Raw genomic sequence first — 22,532 nt, 5'->3', positions numbered from 1 at the left:
CACAAACATTGTGACTCACCCTCGAGACACTGTGTCAGTGCAGAGATCGTTGCGCAAAGACCTCCCAACTCTACCTAGAATGCTACAAGATCAGCAATGCACTGAGCGGCTGCCTGTTTCACTTCCTAGACGCATTGTTCAGAAACCATTGTAGCTGAACTTCTTTCCTGAACCCGTTCTCATGTACCTTGCATCTATGCGAGCTTTTCTTCAATAGAGATCGTAATGATGAACACCTCATCAATCCATGGTTGTACGCGCGCCTTCAAAACAACTTCCTTGTGTCAAACAACATCCACCTGCTCCTTGAGCACTTTCACTTGCTGCATCCACGCGAGCCTCTATGTAAGGGAAACCATCTGCACGGTCCCTTTTACTTCATCGTACTTTTGTTGTAGCTCACACACCTCTTTTTCTAGGTGTTGTATGTTTGAGTCCTCTTGTAGAGTAGTGAGAACATCGAACAACTCCTCAAACAACTTTGTGCGGTCCTTCACTGCATTGTTGACCTCCGCTATGGTTGCTATAACAGTGCTAGCACGTTGTTCCTTAACCAATGGAGGGGTTGAAGGTTGCCCCTTCAACTGCAGTTTGACGATTTGAAGGTTCAACTCTAGTTGAACTTTGACCATCTCTTCCTTTGCCTCACACACTCGTGCTACTAATTTCTGGATGCGCGCCTCCGCTGGTTCCTCTACTTGGAGGGCTAGCCCCGGGACCATCTGGCAGGCTTTGTCGACCACCTACACAATCTTCCGGTTTTGTGCCACTACTTCATCACACTGTAGGCTCAACTATTTGATGTTGATTTGCTACTCATTCATGACCTGGAGCATGTGACCTTCCCTAGCTTGTAGTTCTACAGTAACTCCATCCTACAAAACATATAGCGTCTCCCGAGGGAGCATAGCCATATTTATTCTGACTCCCTTCAGCCCGCTGACCATAGGCATGTTGGCCTCATTTTTAATCATGAGTGCTCCCTCTAGCAGCACTATAATGTTAGTCACCCGAGCGCACAACATTTCCTCAATCATGGTCGTGCCTAGTGCGAGTTTGGTTGACATAGTACCAGCCTGCAGAGTGCGCACCTGCAACTCCTATATCTGCACTTGCAGAGCCCCCAACACCATCTGGTGTTCCTCCGCAAACTGCTAGAGGCCATCTACGGTGACATCCCTCACTATCTCTCCAATGTCATGTAGATCCCCCTCAGTGAGGGTGGTTGGGTTGAAAGAAGTCATTGAGGCCTTCAAATTCTTCTACGGCCCCACCTGCTCTCTTGGGCGTTGTTGTTTCAATTGTGTGGATACTATCTGTGGGTTTGCGCCACATTCCTCTGGATCTGTTTCCTGTTCGAGTGAAGGTGACTTCTGGCCTTTTCACTCCTTCTTTGCTACCTTCCACTGCTCTTCCACTGCTCTCATAGCATCGTGCACCTCCTACACCTTGATTGTTGCTGCTTCATTCCTTCACTTCTCTGCCAACTACACCATCCACAGTTTTTCCTCCTCCTTTTTCCTATGTGCAGCTAACTTCTCCGCTTCCACCATGGAGCTGGCTAGAGCATGCCACTCTGATGGCCACAACTCAAGGATGGCGAATTTGGCATTGTCCATTGCCAGATAACGTAGCTCCTTCCATGCCTTCACGGGGTCCTTCCTTGCCCTGATGTACACATGATGAAAGTCTTCCTTGAACTCCATGAAGGTCTGCAGACAGTTATAAACAGTGGGCGATAACCGCGGCTTGCGATTAATCTCCATTCTAATGTTCATCTCCATGAACACCCAGGATATTTTTTTGTCTATGATCCTCTACACATCTCTGGTTGCCCACATTGAAACATACTTCACTGCCTCCGAAAGATCCCGCGTAATCGTTGGTAACTGGCTGTCCTCGAGCAATTCCCAAGCCACCAGCACTATGGATAGTAGAATCCATGCATAGTGGAAATCCTTCCCCTACTCCTATGCCTCGTGGTAGTTCTTAAGGAACTCCCTACACAAGTAGTTCGCCCAGTTAAACTAGACCCCTTCTGCACATTGCATGGCAAATGCAACCACCGGTGCGGGCACCTCATCCACATGACACTTCCGCATAAACTTTCCGACCAATATCTGTGTTGCAACTTTGACCATAGCATTGTTGATGCTGGAAATCGTGTACCATCCCTTCTTCTTCTCCAGCTTGAACTTTTTCTTCATGGCCTCTGTGATGGCCAAATTGTCACTCTTACCCTCTGAGATATTCACCGGATACTCCCCTTTGCAAGGGAGCCAGGTAATTTTGTGAATCATATGATCCGTGATGGGGATGGGCTCCTCTAGCCACAAGCACCCATCATGCACCAGGCAGAGCAACTGCTTGAAGATGAAAATAGTCACTAGGGCATGATGGTAATGCGAAACCCAGAGCAAGTTTAACATTCCCGCCTTCTCCACACCTCATAGCCAGTGGCGCGACTCCAACTCTATAACTCCCGGCGGTGTATTTTTATTTTGCCGCATGAGTTGTGCGATTGCCGAATGTGGGAATTTCACGTGGTCCGTGAGATCCCAATCTTCAAATTTTAATACCGACACTCATCCCAAGTGCGCTCTGTCAAAAATGATGTCTCCGGGGAGCAGCAGGGTCTATAGAGAGATTTTTCTCTCGTCTATGTCTTTGGGCACCCTTGCTTTCCCCTTCCACAGAGGAACATGCGCGGGCAACCTGCTCAGAGGGTTTGCACCTTGGGTTTCTACCTCCATCTCTATGTCCTCCTCCTCTTCTACCAGGATTTCTTCAAATTCTTCCTCCTCCTCATCAGCTTCCAAGTTGATAGCCTTCCCATTTTCTTCCATAGTAAGCCTTGTTCTCAATGGGTTTCTAGGGGACACGCGTACTGGTACCATATGCTGCTTGTCTTTCATGGGTCTCAGTGTGCGCAGTGATTTAGGGATTTCTGCAACTATCACTACACTTTCTAGGGTTTTTCCTACCATTATGGCCTACACAGCCTCCTCAACGGTCATTTCTCCAGTATCCATGGTTTCCTCAGGAACTGCCATACTACTATTCCACAATTCTCTCAACGGCTCGGGTAAGTGTTCAAACAATGACTTCGACTTCAAAAGATCAAATAAATCTAGGTTCATGAATCTCTAGGCACATAACAACTCAATTCTCAAATGGCCAAGTGTTGTTTTCTAGGCATCCCTTTGCAATTTATAGTGCCTTTTGAATTCAAATTCGACCATTCTCCCCATTGTCAGTCCATTAATGCCCCCTTGGCGGCATATTTTCCCAAATCTAGCCCATCAAGTTCACCTTAAATTCTTGTCGTCCCTCCATTTGGTCTCAAACGAAGCATCACATCATGAATAGTGACTGTAATGGTCGCTTTCAAGCCAACCCGCACAGCAGCGTATCTACCCTCACGTTGTCGCATACCCTGCGACACTTCACTATTGCGCACAATCCTAACATCAGGTAGCTCTCAGGTAGAGTAGTTTATTGTCTCGTGCCTCCTTTCAGCTACCTCGAGCGCTAAGACTGTGCTTCTTGCAGCTAGTCAGATGGTTGTTCCACCTATGTATGCCTTCAAACAACTGCCATTGACTTTTCCTAGGAAGAGTTCTCCATTTGACTTTACCAACTGTACTGCGCCACCATCTGTGATCTCCTTAATAACATATGGTCCCAACCAATGCATTCTGAGCTGCTCTGGGAATTGATCAAACTTACTATCATATAACAACACCAAATCATTCACCTTAAAGGTGTGCAACTTAAAATGTCGATCATGTCAGGCCTTTTCGTGCTGCTTTTGCACCTACTGGTGGAATCCAGCCAAAAATCATTCTTCTTCGAGCTCCTCCAACTGTGCGAGCCTTTCCTCCAAGGCTCCGCGGTCCATCATACCTATGAGTGCTCCTATGCGCAGACTAGGCATGATGTACTCCACAGGAATTATGGCTTATACTCCATAGACAAGACGAAAAGGTATTTTTCTTGTCAATTTCTTGCATGTCATCCTATAAGCCCATAATACTACAGGTATGCACATGTCCCATTCACTTCACTACGCATTGCATACCTTGTTCAGCGCGTTTCATACCTTGTTGAATGTTTCCACATGGATAACCTTCTACATGATTGTTCTTCCTACATAATGGTTCCCCAACGTTATGAGCCATTTTCACATTTTCCCCCCCATGTTAGCACCTAGATTGACCTCATGCTAAATTGAAGAAATTCTAATGTAACCACAAACCACGCTTAACCTGGTAGCTAGCCCTACCAGGTCAGGAGAGGGCTCTCTCCTTGTGAATCTCAGTCAAGATGACTGAATCAGATATGGATTTAGGCTATGTATAGTAGCTCTAGGGTTTTTAATTTATTTTGTTGGTTTTGTTGCTGGATAAAATGGAACTAGGCAGTTTTGGGTGGGGGAAATCAAGTTAAGATGCAGGGTGTTCTATGGGGCGAGGTAGGTAGGTGTTTTGGCACTTGGAATTGAGTGAGATGAGAGGTCTAAGACTAGCGAGGAGCTGAGTAGGGCATGAAAATATCATGTACCCCTCTCAAATAGTAGAAAACATAAAAAATTGAATGGTTTCCCAAAGCAGAGCACTGTAAACAATGTATTCTACCTATCTATCTTGATATCATTCAACTAGATGAAATGAATTAGACTATGGCACACATAACACATGAGAAAAGCTAATAAAATAAGAAGAAACTATGCAAAAACACTTTACCACAAGTATCCCATAAAAAGTAGCTGCAAATCCTCATTTATTTCCTCGCCAAACTGCTAGTAAAGGTGTACAATGTAGCTTAGAGCATCCAAGAGAGACCAACCTTTTCTAATGACAAAAAAAATACATAATATGGACATCAAACCACCTATGCTAGCCATCAAGGGTGGAATCCAATAGAAAAGGAGCTATTACAACCATTTACAAACAGTGAACAGGAATATAGACAGTGGAACTACTTGCCTCTATAAGCATGGAAATTGATTCATTGACCCCCAAACCACCTCAAACTGATGAATCTACCCTCTAAGATCATTTCACTATTACATTTACATACCAAGGCATTAATTACAATCATAAAATAATCCATTAATAGAGAGAAAGTCATCTTGCAATGAAAATTGGCAAAAATTGGATTTTTCAGGCAAACTGGCCAAAAGCGCAGTGCCATGAGCTAGATTCACAACGCCGCTTCACACCCACCTTTGGAGGTCATCCCCTTAGCCACATTGAGCCAAATATAGCTCATTGGAAATGTCTTCCTATCTAGCTTCTAGAACATCTTGAATTTTTGCATTTGGAGGTCATTTTCCCCCTCAAATGTGAAATCTCCCAAGGCTGCTTCTGTGTGTCCAAAAAGAGGCAGAGAGCTCCTTTTTTGTTAGTTTTTTTACCTCTTGGTGACCAAGTTTTGCTCCAAAATTTCTGAAATTTTATAGTTTTGATTCTTTATTCATGCTGAATCCAAATATATAAGCCTTTCCTCCAAAAAGTGCTCCAAGGAAAAGCGCAGCACCACCCGACCCATTTCTTGTTTTCAAAATTTCAATAATTGAAAAAGACAAAAAATCATCAAAACTTGCCTAGATTTGGCATGGGACACCACCATTAGTTTATTTAATGGGATAGTGAGGCTTCAGCTAATATCTTCAACTTATCTTACTCCTTTTTTCTCTTTAAGACTTTCCTCAACCTAGCCTTAAGATTCCTGATTCTCATGTTACAAATTTTGTTTCGAGTCATGTAGTGATATGACATGTGCTAGAGCATTCTCTTGTCTCTGTTGGCCTTTTTAAGCACCCCCTCAAGATGTATGTTGACCCTCTCAAGCCAAGTTTCCTAGTCATGTTCAATCTATTGCTCAATGGGAGTCAAAGTGACATGAACCCCTTTGTCACCTTGCCTCTTCAGTTTCAACATTTCAAGCTCCATTAGGCCCTGCTTATCTTCCAACTGTTTGTTCTCTTGCTCTAGATATGTGACAATAAATTTAGCCCTTGCCAAGCTATCCATCAACATCCAAATGTGGGCATCCTTCTTCTTCAAAATCATGTTTTGAGCCGAAGTTTCAGTTTGACTTTCAAGATTAATGACCTCTACTCCATGATGAGTCCGATGTTGTGGCTCATCATCATGCTCTTCTATCTTAAATTCTCTTCCTTGTTCATCATCTATATCATCTTCTTGCATCTTCTCTGTGCCTTTGCTTTTTTTGGCTGTGAACACTTATAGTTATATATGGACAATAGTGAATAATATAGTGAAAGGAGGGTGGAGGAATGGAGTGGTCAGCATGTAGGGAAGAGTATTTGAGAGTATGATGTGTAAATAGGGTTTATGGAGTGTGAATGGGATTTTAGGAGAGTGGGTAGGGTTTAGTGATGTGAATAGGGTTTGTAGGGTTTGGGGATAGTGTAAGTGGGAATGGGGAAAATGTATGAGGGGAATGGGATTTAGGAAATATGGTATGTGGGAATAAGGTGTAGGGAATCATGGAAAGTAGATAGGGTTTGTATAATACTTGTGAAATGAGGAAAACTAGGGTTTCACCCTAGAAGCTAGGGTTTTAGATTTAAATATGCTAAACACCAAACTTGGCAATCAAATCCCTAATACAGTAGATATGATAGTTGTACTTACTTGCAAGAGGGAGAAAATGAATATTTTGAGGTGAATTGGTAGTTCTGGAGCAATTTGGGTGATTTGGCGCTTGGCTAGGTAGATGCGCAGTGCCTTACACAGGTGTGTAGCACCGCCCTAGATGCAACGCTTGTGCAAATTTACAAATGAAAACACTGCCAGGTGCGCAACGCAAACTCAGATGTGTAGCACCTTTTTGTAGACCACTTTCGAAGGCCTTCCCAGTGTCCAAATTTGGCGTGGGATAGCTCGTTGGAAAGCTTGTCAAGACTAATTTATAGAACAACCTGAATTTTTCAATTTGGAGTTTATTTTCCCTGTAAAATGTCCAATCTCCCAAGACTGGTCAAAATGTGCAGAATGACGTTGCCTAAATGCAAAGTGTTGTTGCAATAAACTTTTGAAGGTCTTCCTCAAATCAAATTGAGCTCATGATAGCTCATTGGAAAGAACTTTGTGTCTAATTATCAGTTGACTCATCAAGATAGTAATTTGGTCATTCAATCTAGAAGAAAAATTGATTTTACTAAGGTCACTCTAGAGGTGCAGCAACCCTCCTGAGGCAAATGATGTTTTCGACATTTCACCCAAACCATTAAACCTGTGTAAAAACTGACTTCTTCTTGGGTCAATGATGGACAAAAACCTCTCTCACTTTTGTCAAATTCATCTTCTATTTCTCAAAAACATCATTTAAATAAAACCTATCTTGATATGTGGAACAAGGGATTTGTAGAAATGAAGGGAAATGAAGGGGATAAGGGGCTTCTAAATTCTTGAGAAAATATTAGAAAATAGGGAGAGATGTTAGGAAGCAGGGGAAAGTGGAATTTCAAATATTGAGTGAGGGGAAGGGGTCCAAAAGGGCAAAACACATGCCTAGCCTAGAAAATTGTCAAATTGTAGCAATAAGCTAGGGTTTGTAGAAAAATGATGAATTTGAGGGATATCAGTGATGGGAAATGCTTAAGAAGGTATATTAAGGATAGGGAAAGGTGTATGAGCATCAAGATATAAGATTGTGTTGATGATTTGACCATCCAAGAAAAATTACCTTCAAAAACCTAGGAGAGGGAAATGAACCTTACCTAAGCACAACTGAAGCATGATCAAGGTGTAAAATGACCCATTGGAACCTGAAATGATGATGACAACTCTTTGAATGATGGTACACTCAGCTAAATGGTGACATGGACTAACACTTGGAAAAATTTGGAAGGAGTGAAAACAATCCTAGACCTAATACCTAGTGACCAAATTTTACTTGAAGACTCACTGAAATGACAAAATTTAACTTTGACACCCTAAAACCACTTTGTAAGAGAATGTTTGATCGCTGACGGAAGGCTTCAAAGACTGACACTAACATTGGCTCCATTGGGGATGGTAGCTCCTTGGAGGTGCCAAGAACACCATAGACCTAGTAACCTTATCCATTGGGCAGGGAGTCAAAAACTCAAATTGAAATGCATGACTGAACACTGATGACTCAAAGATGCCAACTAACTTGAAACTGACTCAATACAAAAACACAACTGACAAACTGGAAAATATGCTTAAAGTGGAGCTTATTCAATAACAGCTACTCTAATTGTTCCATTCATCACCTGACAAATGAAATGAAACAACCAATGCAGCCAAGTAAGCATTCTGGATGTTGTTTGAATTCTCTGCAAGTGCTTGTTTATGAGAAAGAAGAGAAAACTACTGCAATGCAACTTCCATGAAAGCTTGTAAATAGATCCAAATTTTCCCAGATTGAATAATATGGATGCTCTATTTGACTCCAAAAATATTGCATAAGGATATTGAAACTCATGTGCACTGGGACTTATCTCATCCAATTGATTACTTTTCTTCTCCTCATACCATGAATTCAAACTTTCATTTGAGCTTTGTGATGAAACTCTTGCTGAAAATGACAAAGAAACCGACTGCCAGATCAATTTTGTATCAGTACTTTTTCCAAGTTCAAAGTTAGATAATGGAGAAGGACTTTGACTGCAGACATCATCCAACACATCAGCTATTGGATCATGAAAAACTTGAAAAGACTGTTGCAACCCATTTTCTATTGGTTCCAATGAGATTGCATGATTTTCTACAGGCTACTCATTTGAATATATACTACGCGAAATTCCCTTCAAAAATTGAAATGATTCAAAATAGAATGGTACAGAATCATCTTGCATCATTTTATCATATTTTCTAGCTTCCAAGTCTTCATCTGGAACTTGAAAATCAATGGCATTCAAAGGTTGCAAATTTGGATATGAGAAGTCTTGAACAAGGATTCCAATGCCATCTAGATGGTCTAGATCAAAACTTGTCGACAATTGATTTCTGATTGCATGAAATTTGTCTTTGATGACCTGAAATGAAGTAAAACAAAAAGGAAAATATCCTTCACTTATCTCAAAATTTTCTGCACTTTCCTCCTCACTTCCATAGCTAATATGCAATGGTGATCACTATATTTGAACTGCTAAAAGTGAACTTCCTCCATACACAAACCAGCTGTTGATTTGTCTGCACGATTAGCTTTTGTTTGGAGAACATATTCATTATCATACTGTCAAACTTAGGGAAATCATCAGTATAAAACACATCATCAAGCATACATGTCATATCAACAACTCTCTCTTCTTCAAGATGGTCTATAAAACAATGATTATCATATCTATGACAACTGGGATAAGAAAGAAATTTTTTTGGATCAGCCACTTGTTCTTCTTCAATCAGCAAGCCATGGTCTTAAACATCATATTCATTCCTTATGGTGATCTTTTACATCATCTCTTCCACTGCACTTACCAAAATGTCAAGCTTTACCTCTAAAGATGTGAATTCCTCTGGATCTATGTTCTTCCTCTCTTCTTCCTTCAACTTTGCCCTTCTAATCAGTGAATTAGCCTCTACATCTACTGCACTATTTTGCATCTCTTCAAATGTTTCAAGGTTCCTTTCTCTCATTTTAAACTCCATTTCTGGATCAAAGGCATCCGGGTAGTGTAAGAGAGCAGATCCAGGAGGAGGTCTTATATTAGCAGACATCGAAAAATAGACGTGGTTAAACCTGACAGAAAATTGTTGTACTATCTCCCCTAGCAGTCTTTTCAACTGGTTATACTCTTCTAAAATCAAGAAAGGGTTCTGTATAACCACCCACCTATCAAGGAAAAATTTGACGAATTGCTAGAAATCTGAGATGCTCACATCAAGCAGGGTTTTGAACCAACTCTTGACTTTCCCTTGCAAAGAAAGCGAAAAAAGCCTAATATTGACATCCTCTTCATCAACTTCAAAAAGGTCAATAAAAGACTCAAAATTCAGTACATGTCTCTCAGCAGTGATGTTGTCACAGTCACTATCAAATCTTGGTAGATATAGGTAATGATTTTTAGGGAAAGCATGGGATATAGGAGGTAAAATCAAAGGCTTGTATCTATCTGGAATTTTACAAGGTATAGGAATATGTACATAAGGTGTAGAATCAGTCTTGGTCTCTTGAGGCTCATCAGTTGGAAGACGGTCATCATAAGATTTGGAAGAAGGGTCTTGATCAAGATCAAAGTCATGCAATATTTTGTATTCACAATATTCAAAGGGAAAGAATCAAATGCAGGTCTAGGATATTTTCTCAAATACAGTATACTTTGTAAAGCCTTCTTGACATTCTCAGGAGAAGAGAAGAAATAATTTATATCAAAGAACATAATGTCTTGGATGAAATTCCAACTTGAATACCTAATCTTTCCATATTGTCCTTTCATGTTTCTGCTGGTTGGGTTCATCCTCTAGTGGAGTCCTTGGATCTGATCTCGAAACTGATTTAGAGTCACCAGGTGAATGATTTCAGCCTTTCCAGTGTCTGATCGTTGTCCACCATCAACAATCAGATCTAAACTTGATACATTTTTTTGAGGAACATAAAACTACGTTCCCCTGTATGGTCGCCACTATGTTAGCGCCTAGATTGACCTCAGGCTAAATTGAAGCAATTCTAGGGTAACCATAAACCACGCTTAACCTGGTGGCTAGCCCTACCAGGTCGGGAGAGGGCTCTCTCCTTGTGAATCTCAATCAAGATGACTGAATCAGGTATGGATTTAGGCTAGGTATCATACCTCTAGGGGTTTTTGATTGATTTTGTTGTTTTTGTTGCTGGATCAAATGGAGCCATGTAGTTTTGGGTCGGGGAAATCAAGTCAGGATGCAGGGTGTTCTATGGGGCGAGGTAGGTAGGTGTTTTGGCACTTGAAATTGAGTGAGATGAAAGGTCTAAGAATAGTGAGGAGCTAAGTAGGGCATGCAAAGATCATGTATCCTTCTCAAATAGTAGAAAACATAAAAAACTAAATGGTTTCCCAAGGCAGAGCATTGTAAACAATGTATTCTACCTATCTATCTTGATATCAGTCAGCTAGAAGAAATGAATTAGACTGTGGCACACATAACACATGAGAAAAACTAATAACAGAAGAAGAAACTATGCAAAAACACTTTACCACAAGTATCCCACAAAAATAGCTGCAAATCCTAGTTTATTTCCTTGCCAAAGTGCTAATAAAGGTGTACAATGTAGCTCAAAGCATCCAAGAGAGTCTAACCTTTGCTAATGACAAAAAAAATACATAATATGGACATCAAACCACTTATACTAGCCATCAGGGGTCGAATCCAAGAGAAAAGGAGTTGTTACAACCATTTCCAAATAGGGAACATGAATATAGGCAGTGGAACAATTTGCCTCTATAAGCATGGAAACTGATTCATTGACCCCCAAACCACCTCAAACTGATGAATCTACCCTCTAAGATCATTTCACTATTACATTTACATACAAAGGCATTAATTATAGTCATAAATTCATCCATGAAGAGAGAGAAATTCATCTAGCAGTGAAAATAGGCGAAAATTGGATTTTTCATGCAAACTGGCCAAAAGCACAGCACCATGAGAGAGATGCGCAGTGCGGCTTCACACCCACTTTTGGATGCCTTCCCCTTAGCTAAATTGGGCCAAAGATAGCTCATTGGAAAGGTATTCCTATCTTTTTTCTAGAAGATCTTGAGGTTTTTCATTTGGAGGTTATTTTCCCCCTCAAAAGTGAAATCTCCCAAGGCTACTTCTGTGTGTCCAAGAAGAGGTAGAGAGGTCATGTTTTGGTGTTTTTTGACCTTTGGGTGACCTAGTTTTGCTCCAAAATTGCTGAAATTTTCTGGGTTTGATGCTATTATCATTTTGAATCCAAATATATAAGCCTCTCCTCCAAAAAGTTCTCCAAGGAAAGTGCAACACCGCTGGCGTTGCGCATCTAGGCCAATTTCTTGGTTTCAAAATTTCAAAATTTGAAAAAGACAAAAAATCATCAAGACTTGCCCAGATTTGGCATGGGACACCACCATTAGTTGCTTTGATGGGCTAGATGGGCTTCAACTAATATCTTCAACTTATCTTGCTCCTTTTTTCTCTTTAAGGCTTTCCTCAACCTAGCCTTAAGCTTCCCGATTCTCATGTTACAAATTTTGTTTCGAGTCATGTAGTGATATGACATGTGCCAGAGCATTATCTTGTCTCCGTTGGCCTTCTTAAGCACCCCCTCAAGAGGTATGTTGACCTTCTCAAGAAAGTTTCCCAGTCATGTTCAATCTCTTTCTCAATGGGAGTCAAAGTGACATGAGCCCCTTTGTCACCTTGCCTCTTCAGTTTCGACATTTCAAGATACATTAGGCCCTGCTTATCCTCCAACTATTTGTTCTCTTGCTCTAGATATGTGACAATAAATCTGGCCCTTGCCAAGCTATCCATCAACATCTGAATGTGGGCATCCTTCTCCTTCAAAAGCATGTTTTGAGCCAAAGTTTCAGTTTTACTTTCAAGATTAATGACCTCTACTCCATGACGAGTCTGGTGTTGTGGCTCATCATCATGCTCTTCTAGCTTAAATTCTCTTTCTTTTTCATCATCTATATCATCCTCATGCATCTTCTCTTTGCCTTTGCCTTTTGTGCCTTTGAAAACTTGTATATGGACAATTGTGAATAATATAGTGAAAGCAGGGTGGAGGAATGGAGTGGTTAGAGTGTAGGGAAGAGTATGTGATAGTATGATGTGTAAATAGGGTTTAGGGAGTGTGAATGGGATTTTAGGAGAGTGGTTATGGTTTAGTGATGTGAATAGGGTTTGTAGGGTTTGGGGAGAGTGTAAGTGGGAATGGGGAAAATGTATGAGGGGAATGGGATTTAGGAAATATGGTATGTGGGAATGAGGTGTAGGAAATAATTTAAAGTAGATAGGGTTTTTATAATACTTATGAAATGAGGAAAACTAGGGTTGCACCCTAGAAGCTAGGGTTTTAAATTTAAATATGCTAAACACAAAACTCGGCAATCAAAACCCTAACACAGTAGATATGATAGTTGAACTTACTAGCAAGAGGGAGAAAATGAAGATTTTGAGGTGAATTGGTAGTTCTGGAGCAATTTGGGTGATTTTCTGCTTGGCTAGGCAGATGCGCAGCACCTCACACAGGTGTGTAGCACTGCCCTAGATGCGCAGCGCCTGTGCAAATTTACAAAGGAAAACACTGCCAGGTGCGCAGTGCCAACTCAGATGCATAATGCCTTTTTGTAGACCACTTTTAAAGGCCTTACTGGTGTCCAAATTGGGTATGGAATAGCTCGTTGGAAATCTTGTTGAGTCTACTTTCCAAAAAATCTTGAAGTTTTCAATTTGGAGTTCATTTATTCTATCAAAAGTCCAATCTCCCAAGACGGGACAAAATGTGTAGAATGAGGCTGCCTAAATGAAAAGTGTTGTTGTAGTCAACTTTTGAAGGTCTTCCTCAACTCCAAATTGAGCTCATGATAGTTCATTGGAAATATATTTTTGTCTACGTATCATTTGACTCATCAAGAAAATCATTTAGTCAGTCCATCTAGGAGAAAAATTTATTTTACCAAGGTCACTCCAGAGGTGCAACAACCCTCTTGAGGCAAATGATGTTTTCGACATTTCTCCCAAACCATGAAACCTGTGTAAAAACTAAAAGAGGGTTTTCTTATTAGGTCAATGATTGACAAAAACCTCTCTCACTTTTGTCAAATTCATCTTCTATTCCTATAAACATCATTTGAATAAAATCTATCCCGATCTGTGGAACAGGAGATTTGTAGAAATGAAGGGAAATGAAGGGGATAAGGGGCTTCTAAATTCTTGAGAAAATTTTTGAAAATAGGGAGAGATGTTAGGAAGTAGGTAAAAGTGGAATTTCAAATATTGAGTGAGGGGAAGGGGTCCAAAAGGGAAAAACATAGGCCTAGCCTAGAAAATTTTCAAATTGTAGCAATAAGCTAGGGTTTGTGGAAAAATGATGAATTTGAGGGATATCAATGATGGGAAATGCTTAAGAAGGTATATTAAAGATAAGGGAAGGTGTATGAGAATCAAGATACAAGCTTGTGTTGATGATTTGACCATCCAAGAAAAATTATCTTCAAAACCCTAGGAGAGGGAAATGAACCTTACCTAAGCACAACTGAAGCACGAACAAGGTGTAAAATGACCCATTGGAACTTGAAATGATGATGAAAACTCTTTGAATGATAGTACACTAAGCTAAATGGTGACATGGACCAACACTTGGAAAACTTTGGAAGGAGTGAAAACAATCCTAGACCTAATACCTAGTGACCAAATTTTACTTGAAGACTCACTGAAATGACAAAATTTGGCTTTGACACCCTGAGACCACTTTGTAAGAGCATGTTTGATCGCTAGTGGAAGGCTTCAAAGACTGACACTAACACCCCCAAAACATGCTTATTGATTATACCTTTTAGCACAGAGTTTATGTGCATCCGCATAGGCTATTTTCCATATGCCTACGCCCACTTGACTAGTTGCATGCGTGGATCATCCTGTCCATTGTACTTGTCTATCAATCACACCCTAGGCTTCCCAAATTGTGTGCGCATAATTCCCCTATGCTCACACCAGTCATCAAAGCTCCATTTGTACGTACTCCACCATCTCGCGGGCGTAGTACGCAGTACCCAATCTAAGGCCTGGAAGCGTTGCTTTTCTGGAACCTCCCTTTAAAATTTATTCAAGAAGGTATCTACATCACTAAGGCCATCATAAGTAGGAAGGTCTCTTACTTTTGTCGATACACAGCACAACAACCTTGTCATCATATTACAATTCACTGTAGTTACCTCGTGTAACAATTTTGCCATTGCTCCATCTCCTCGTCCGAATCCAAAGTATAGGAGCCTTCATGCTCCCATGTAATTTGCCCATCCGCGGTGGGATTCACCCAGTCCTAGTTTTGCATTGTTATCTTATAGATGCATTCCAAATCATCATCACTTTCATAGTCATGCACCGGCTTTGTATAGCGTGATCCTTCAGTAGGGTCCAGGGGTATAACTACACATAGTGACTTCTTCTCAAAAATCATCTTGCGCTTCTTCAGATTAATCACCCCATTCATATCAGTGGCCCAATCAATTCCTAAGAGCGTGGGGTAGGGATTGTTGTCATCAACAATCTCTATCACTTCAAAGTCTGCTAACATGCTTGCTCCCTCAATGTCCATGATTATGCCCTGCAATCACCCCATGGGTATTATTTTTTGTTGGTGCACCATTTGCAGTTGAATAAGAGACCACTACAGCGTAGGTCTCCCAATTCGCTCCCATGTTTGCTTCGGCAGAACATTCACATCTAATCCTAAGTCTAGTATAACTTGATCCATCTCATATTCTCCAATCTGCACTGTTAATATCATTTCTCTTCCTGTTCTTGTCTTATGTTTTCCAATCTTCCTAACTATGTGTGGTTCTCCTGGCGTGGTCCTAGTGCATCTGTTAATGAGTTCCTATAACCCTTTTACCCTACTGTCATGCAGTAGCTTCATACATGTCTCCAGGAACATTGTGAGCATGGATGGGTCCATTTCCAACTCTGGTCTATCTTTGCTTCCTAAAGTGGAGGTTTTAGCAAAGCTCTTCTTAGCTTCCATGAAATTTTCCTGAGTGTGCTCCAAATAAAACTCCGCTTCTTTCGTCGAGGCTTTGTGAACTCAAGTACTATCCTCTAGTTGTTTGCCTTTGTCATCTCTCATCATGATTCCACTTCAGAGCACAATGTTCACATTTGGATCTTCCTCACGCGGCTCAGTCCTCATCATCTACAAGTTTTGAGTCGGGGGAGGTGGTAGCACTCCCTTTTTGTGTATCCTAGCTATCACTGTAGGAAAATATTTTGTCTCATGATCAAACAAGGTACAATACAAACACGACAGGCACGTTAGATTTGTACAATCGCGGGCATAATTTCCTGGCCCTCTGTAATTGTAGCATATCAATTGACTATAACCTGTTCCAGGTCCTCCTCTACCTCGGCCTCATCCGCACCCCTGAAATCCCATTCTCACCATTCCTACATTCTAGTCAAGCTACCGCATTTCAACCTGAACTCTATAGGTGGGAGCTCTATCCATCATTAATTCATAGCTTCTACAAGTGCGCTCGTCGTGTCCTACCAATCTACAAAAGTTGTAGAACAATTGTTGCTAATTTTGTGTATACTTCTATAACAAATGGCAGTTGTCTATGGCATGTTTTTCAGCTATTTGACAAATTGTGCACCACAAAGCAAGTGTTGCACTAGGTCCTACTTGCGCTTCTGGTCTTAAGGGCATCGGCCCTCCTCCTATGAGGTAATTCACAAAAACCGGGAAGTGGTCCTTATCATGACCCTGACCCTTTCATTTTACGCACCATACCTCTTTGCGCACTTTTGGTCGAGCTGTTCTGTCCTATTTCAGACTCTACATCTCCAAGCATAAATTATTTAGATGCATGTGGATGTGCTGAACTCCCAAGTTGGGATCCTACATCAGGGTCTCATGTAGCCTCATCGCGATCTCTAAGGCCTATACCTGAGTTGTTAATTTCTGTTGCGATAGCGCACTCCTTAGATGTGGCATTATCAATGCTACAAACCATTCACGATGTTGTCCATCCATTAGATTCATATTAGCTTCCCGAATCGTACATTTCAGCCTCTAATCTAGCTCCCAAGGAGTCTCACTTGGTAGCATTGTGATCTCTTTGAATCCAATGATCGAGTGTGCTTCAGACTTTGTCCTGCTTAATTCCCTGTTTAGTGCTTCTTGGATATCCGTGATTCCCACATTTGGATTATCATTGGAGTGCTTAATATATCAGGTCAGTGCGCAGTCCTATGAGGCGATAACCAGTGTCACTTTCTTTATATTGTCATTTGTATCTCCCTGTGCTTCCCATATGGCTCTTACAATGAACCAAAATTGGTCTGGATCCTCATTTCCAAATCCCTTGAACACAAGCAACTTTATTGTTCTTTCCATATTGAATCCCGGTGGTGGCAGAGGTGGTACCAGTGAAGGTGGAGGTGAAGGCGGTGAAGCTAGTGGTGTTATGGGTGGGGGTGGTATTTGCAGAATTCTTTGCCTTATCAAATGGATTGCACTTTATGGAAAGACCTTCGCGATCTCTTCCTCATCTGCTTGCAGAGGTTAAATCAAGGGGCTAGTTTTTGCTCCCTTACTTTTCCTTCATTCCTGTAATTTTTTCCACTTTACATAGCCCCAAACATCAAGGTAACTGCATAACCCTCTTTTCTCACAATAGCATTTTAACCCAATTATTCAAATACTTTTACGTACTTACCTCATGGTCCTTTGAGAAAGCGTCGCTCCACCTCATTATAGCTGACTGAGGTGTCGACCAAGAACTCAGTAATGAACCCTCCTATAATCTGATCAAGCCAATGGTCAATGGCATGCGCGATTTTATCCTTCGATACTTCAAATCTTCGCACTAACTCTGGGGTCCATGCAATAGGACCGTCTAGTTTCCACCTTCCTTGTCTATCTGTTACCTTCACGATCCACTCATACATCTCAAAAGGGAAAGACACAAATAAGATTTCGTGGATCTCTGTGTATAGGTAGCAGTCTAACCACTCTTCTTTTGTTAGTCACAGGTTCCTGTTCTCCTACGCCACAAACGTGTGAATTCTCTTGTCCAACCAACCTTCAATTTCCTTCTTAGTTGGATTCTAATGATACAACATCAGACATCTCTATGTAGATTCTGGTTCCCGGCAATGAAACCATTTTATGGCTTGATGGGGCCTAACCCAGGTTCGAAGTTAATTATCCAAACAAATCCCTACACTACTGGCCCTTTCGACATCAGCTCGCGGAGTGCGGACTAAAGTCTCACCCGAAGCAATATGGGGGGATGCTGGAACCAAGTTTCCACACCCTTGATATGTATGAGGGGTCGATTTACTCCAACTGTACCTACCCACGTAGGTCACTTCACGCATTGAGACCTTTGAAATCTATTATAATTGCCTTCACGTAGCCCTAACCAGGGGATGAGGTGATTTCACATTGCTATGGCAGTGATATGTGTTATTTCCCTAAATTATACCACGGATCTTACTTATCTTCTTACTAAAGTTAGTTAGCTTCGCATAAACAGATATTTGATCTTGCATTCAGTTATTCAACATATTCATACATGTTCACACACCATATAAACACCAGAAATGTAATTTATACCCAAGACATTTAATGCAAAAAACAGGAGATAAATACACATTAATGATATAAAACTTCTCTTTATTAGTACTTCACAGTTATAGACTCAACCTGCCCTACGCACTCAGCTGCAGGGGTCTACACACTTAGTTGTGGACTACTAGGCCTCTGCGCACTTAGTTGTAGAGCCTTCTCCTACTCTATGACCCAAAATTAGACTTTACACTTTAGACATGACTCAACTGTTCATCCTTAGATTTTTGATTCCTAGATGATTTAACTACTTAGAGCCTCGCTCTTATTTATACAATCCCATGGTCTGTGGACCATGGGTAGGTCTCTATAAATGACATTACATTGCAAAATTAAGGGCGGACAACCATATGACTCATTTACAAGCTATGCACGCCGCGCCCACAAAATGCGGAGTCTTCACATCGAAGTTACAATTTGTGACCAAAATCTAGGCTTTAAGCCCCAAAAATTTCCTTGGGGGATCCCACACCCAACGCTTAGCTAAAAAAATAGAGAAAATATGGGAGGAGGATTTAACAGAAGGGAACCCTCAAACACCAAGAGAATCCACTTGTACCCTCTTGTGGTAGACATTTTTAGAAGACACTAGTGGCTAGGATTCTTTGATTTTTTGAAAGGGTATGATGATGACCTTCTCTTTGAATTTACCATGGCTCTAAACTCACAACAGAGGATAGTGGTACCACTGTGGTGAGGGGACTAGCTATCTCAGTCAGCCTTGAAATAATCAGCAGAGTGACAACCCTCCCTCTAGGGATCAAATGGAGTAGAGAAGACACTGCTAAAAATAATTTCTTCACTTCTAATGGAAAGCCTCTTGAGTACATGAATGGGGTTAGGAGGGAAATCCTACCTTATCCTTGGATGAGGTGGCCTACCATATTTTGAAATACATCTCTTGTGAGGGAAGAATGAGTGTGGTATATGCCTACTACTTTAGATTACTTCATGAACTCAGGATCTAGGAAGAATTGCCTCTTGCTCAAAGACTTAGTGTGCCATACTTCCTCCTACAGTCCATTAGGGACATTAGTTAAAAATTGAGAGAGGGAAAATGCCAACACCTAGGCCACCATGGTCTCATTAAACTAATAGTGGTGGATGCCTTGATAAATTTGAGAATCCTTGTCCTCTGGTCCGAATTCATAGACATGGATAGAGAAGCCTTCATTGAAACACAGACACTCACACTAGGTGAGACCCCAACCTCTAGTGTTGGAGAAAAAGAGGGAAAAACAGAGGAATAAGAAGGGGCAAGGGCAGAAGAGGAAGAAGTAGTAGGGCCAGAAGAAGAAGAAATAGAAAAAGAAGAAGAAAAGACAGTGGAAGAACCAGAGACAGAGGTAGGAGGAGAAAAATATGAAAAAGAAGAGTGGGAGAAATGGGAAAATCAAGTCCTAAGAGTACTACTGAGCCCAAAGAAATAGAGATACCCCAAAAACAAACAATTTTATCTCAAGGACCCATAGAACAGGAGGTAGCTCCAACTTTAGCTACCTTGAGCACCCCAATCAAACCTAAAAGAAAGAGACAAAGGCAATACCCCCTATAGTTTAAGACCAGGAAAAGCACCAGGATCAAGCAAGTGATGCCACAAACTCCCACAAAGTTCCCCATCACAATTAAGGAGTCCCAAAGAAAGAAAGAGGAGGTGGGACCCACTAAAGGAAGAATTAAAGAGGTCACCTCTCCAAAGCCCACAAAAAAGACTCATATAGGATATGTACGGAGGCCCGCCACTAAATGAACCTCCTTCAAATAATGCAATACACCAAACACCCTCCAACAAGAAGAAAAAGGGAAGCTACAGGAGGGGTATAGTATGCTACAGGAAAAACATAGTGTGTTGCAGGCGGGGCAGATGATGCCTCAAGAGGGGTGGAATGAGATATAGGAGTGGGAGAGTGAGCAACAAGAGAGGCATAATGTTACACAACAGCCATAGGAGGTAGAAAAATCCCCAAAAACATTTGAGAAGGACTTCCCAAAGCTTCAGGAGCCTATTCAACAACCAATCCTAAGCTCCTATTATAAATTCATTTGAGGGAGAATCATTCCCCAAAAATTTGCAGTGCCACTTTTCTATGAGTTCAAATAAGAAAGAGGAAGAACCCACAGGTGGATGAAAATTGCTAATCCTAAGAAGGTAGAGGATGTGGACCTCATGGAAGAAATGTTCTTTGAAATGAGCAAAGAATTAGGTGAGCTAAGAATGATGGAGTCCGCAATGTAGGAGAAACTACAACAAGAAAAAATGTGGTTAAGAGAGAAGCTACAGGAGAAAGAAACCGAACTTTCCACCATGGCAAGCCTCTCCATGGAGGCATTATAGTGCATACAACCATCCAAGTCTTATCCACTCTTTCTCAAAGGTCAGTGGCTACAATTCCAGATCAAAACCTTAGTACGACATGGATCTATGCTATTTCAGGATTACAAATAGTTCATCGAATTTTGCAACTAAGCCAGCATGGAGGACAAATAAAAATTGGTTTAGTTTTACATTCATAACCTCACTTTGATTGCGGGATACACAGTTGATGGCCTTATCATCTTGTATGACTCATGATGAGGCAATAGCTGAGGAAGTAAAGAGAGTCATGGAAAAGGAAGAAAAGGAACCATTATATATCAGAGCAGAGCTAGTGAACTGCATGGATGTCATTAGAAATCATAGCATCATCTCCAATGATGTTGTCTTAGCACCTAAATACCTTTCCAACCAAGAACAAGCCATCTTATATTTTCAAGACACATTCAAGTTGTTGGGAACAAAAATCCTACAAGCACACCTGTAGCATCACGTTTCCTCACCCATTTTGACCTTTGCTACAATTTTGACTTAGCTTAGAAGTAGGTTGACCCCCAGCTGTGATTCCATGATCAAGGGCATCTCCTAGGCCACTTCAAGCACTCCTTTTCTTTCACTACAAAATAGAATAGTGTTAGTTTCATTATCACAAATTTGGCACAAATAGAACATTGGTTTATATGCAAATGTGAGCTAGATAGATGATACATAGAAACTTGATTTTTGATATGGTAGGTTGGCTTCTTGTCTACAAGTATACTTGGTATCTAGATGGTTGATTGCAAGATAATATAGTTCCCTTTCTTCAAGTAGTGTAGCTCTTATATTTTCATGAATTCATTCAATAACATTTACAAGTTGAAGTTAAAAAGCATTTTCCTTTTTATAATTAGAGGTATATTCTAAATTACACCTTCATTAGTTAGTTTTTATTCTAATTCAGTAGGAGGAATGGTCTTGGAGCACTATTGTGTTGGAAATAATACTGAGAGGGGGGGGGGTTGAATCAGTATTATCAGATCAATAAAACTTTTCAAATTTCATGCTCAGAAACATATACGCTACTTCAGTTAAGTGAACCAGCATGTACACGCTATTGTGTCTAAAGCAACTAGCGTATATCCAGAAATCTTATGATTCAGTTAGCTTATCTTCAGTAAATTCATTAGAACATTATTAACCACATTGATAGTAAACAGGTGCAGTATAACAGAACAGATCATCACATAAAAGCCACACACATGAACACCATGATATAAGGTGGAAACCCAATGTGGGTGAAAACCACCTGCTGCAAGTCGTCTCTTTCTTTCTTTAATAAGAAACTTCAGTTTACAATCTTTTGTACTGGTGCAGCCTTATACTAGTACGCAGGCTACAACCTGCATAGGGCTACAACCCTCTCTCGTTTTCCAACTACTTCTGGAAGGGAGCTACAACCCCCTCACTCTTGTACTAGCCGATCCATTTACTAGTACGTAGGTGCTGACCCTACAGAAGGCTACAACCTTCTTTCCTACAGGGACCACATTTCATCAATTTTCAGACTGGATCCATGAGTATAAAACAAACACTGCTGCAATACAATCATCAACTTATACTTGCATCATAATTCTCTAGATCACCCAATACTGAATCACTGAAACCCTGTCATCAAGAACACAGAACACAAACCAGAGCCCAGAACTCTGCAACAACCACCAGAATCAACAACAACCTAAAATATCAAATCTTATTATGCATACACTACTTCGATATACCAAAACCGCGTGTATACGCACTTTCTCCAAAGGCAACCGGCGTGCAGATCTAGAAATAATTACTTATACCTTCGCTATCAGATCCGACCCTTACCAAGCGTCCCGAACAGATAACCAGCAATACCAGATCTTCTCACTTCATTAGACACACATTGCTT

Source organism: Pinus tabuliformis, chromosome 8, assembly GCF_031772625.1.
Source record: "Pinus tabuliformis cultivar Carrire ecotype Pingquan chromosome 8, CPIR1, whole genome shotgun sequence".
Lineage (NCBI taxonomy): Eukaryota > Viridiplantae > Streptophyta > Pinopsida > Pinales > Pinaceae > Pinus > Pinus tabuliformis.
This window is presented reverse-complemented; position numbering follows the sequence as displayed.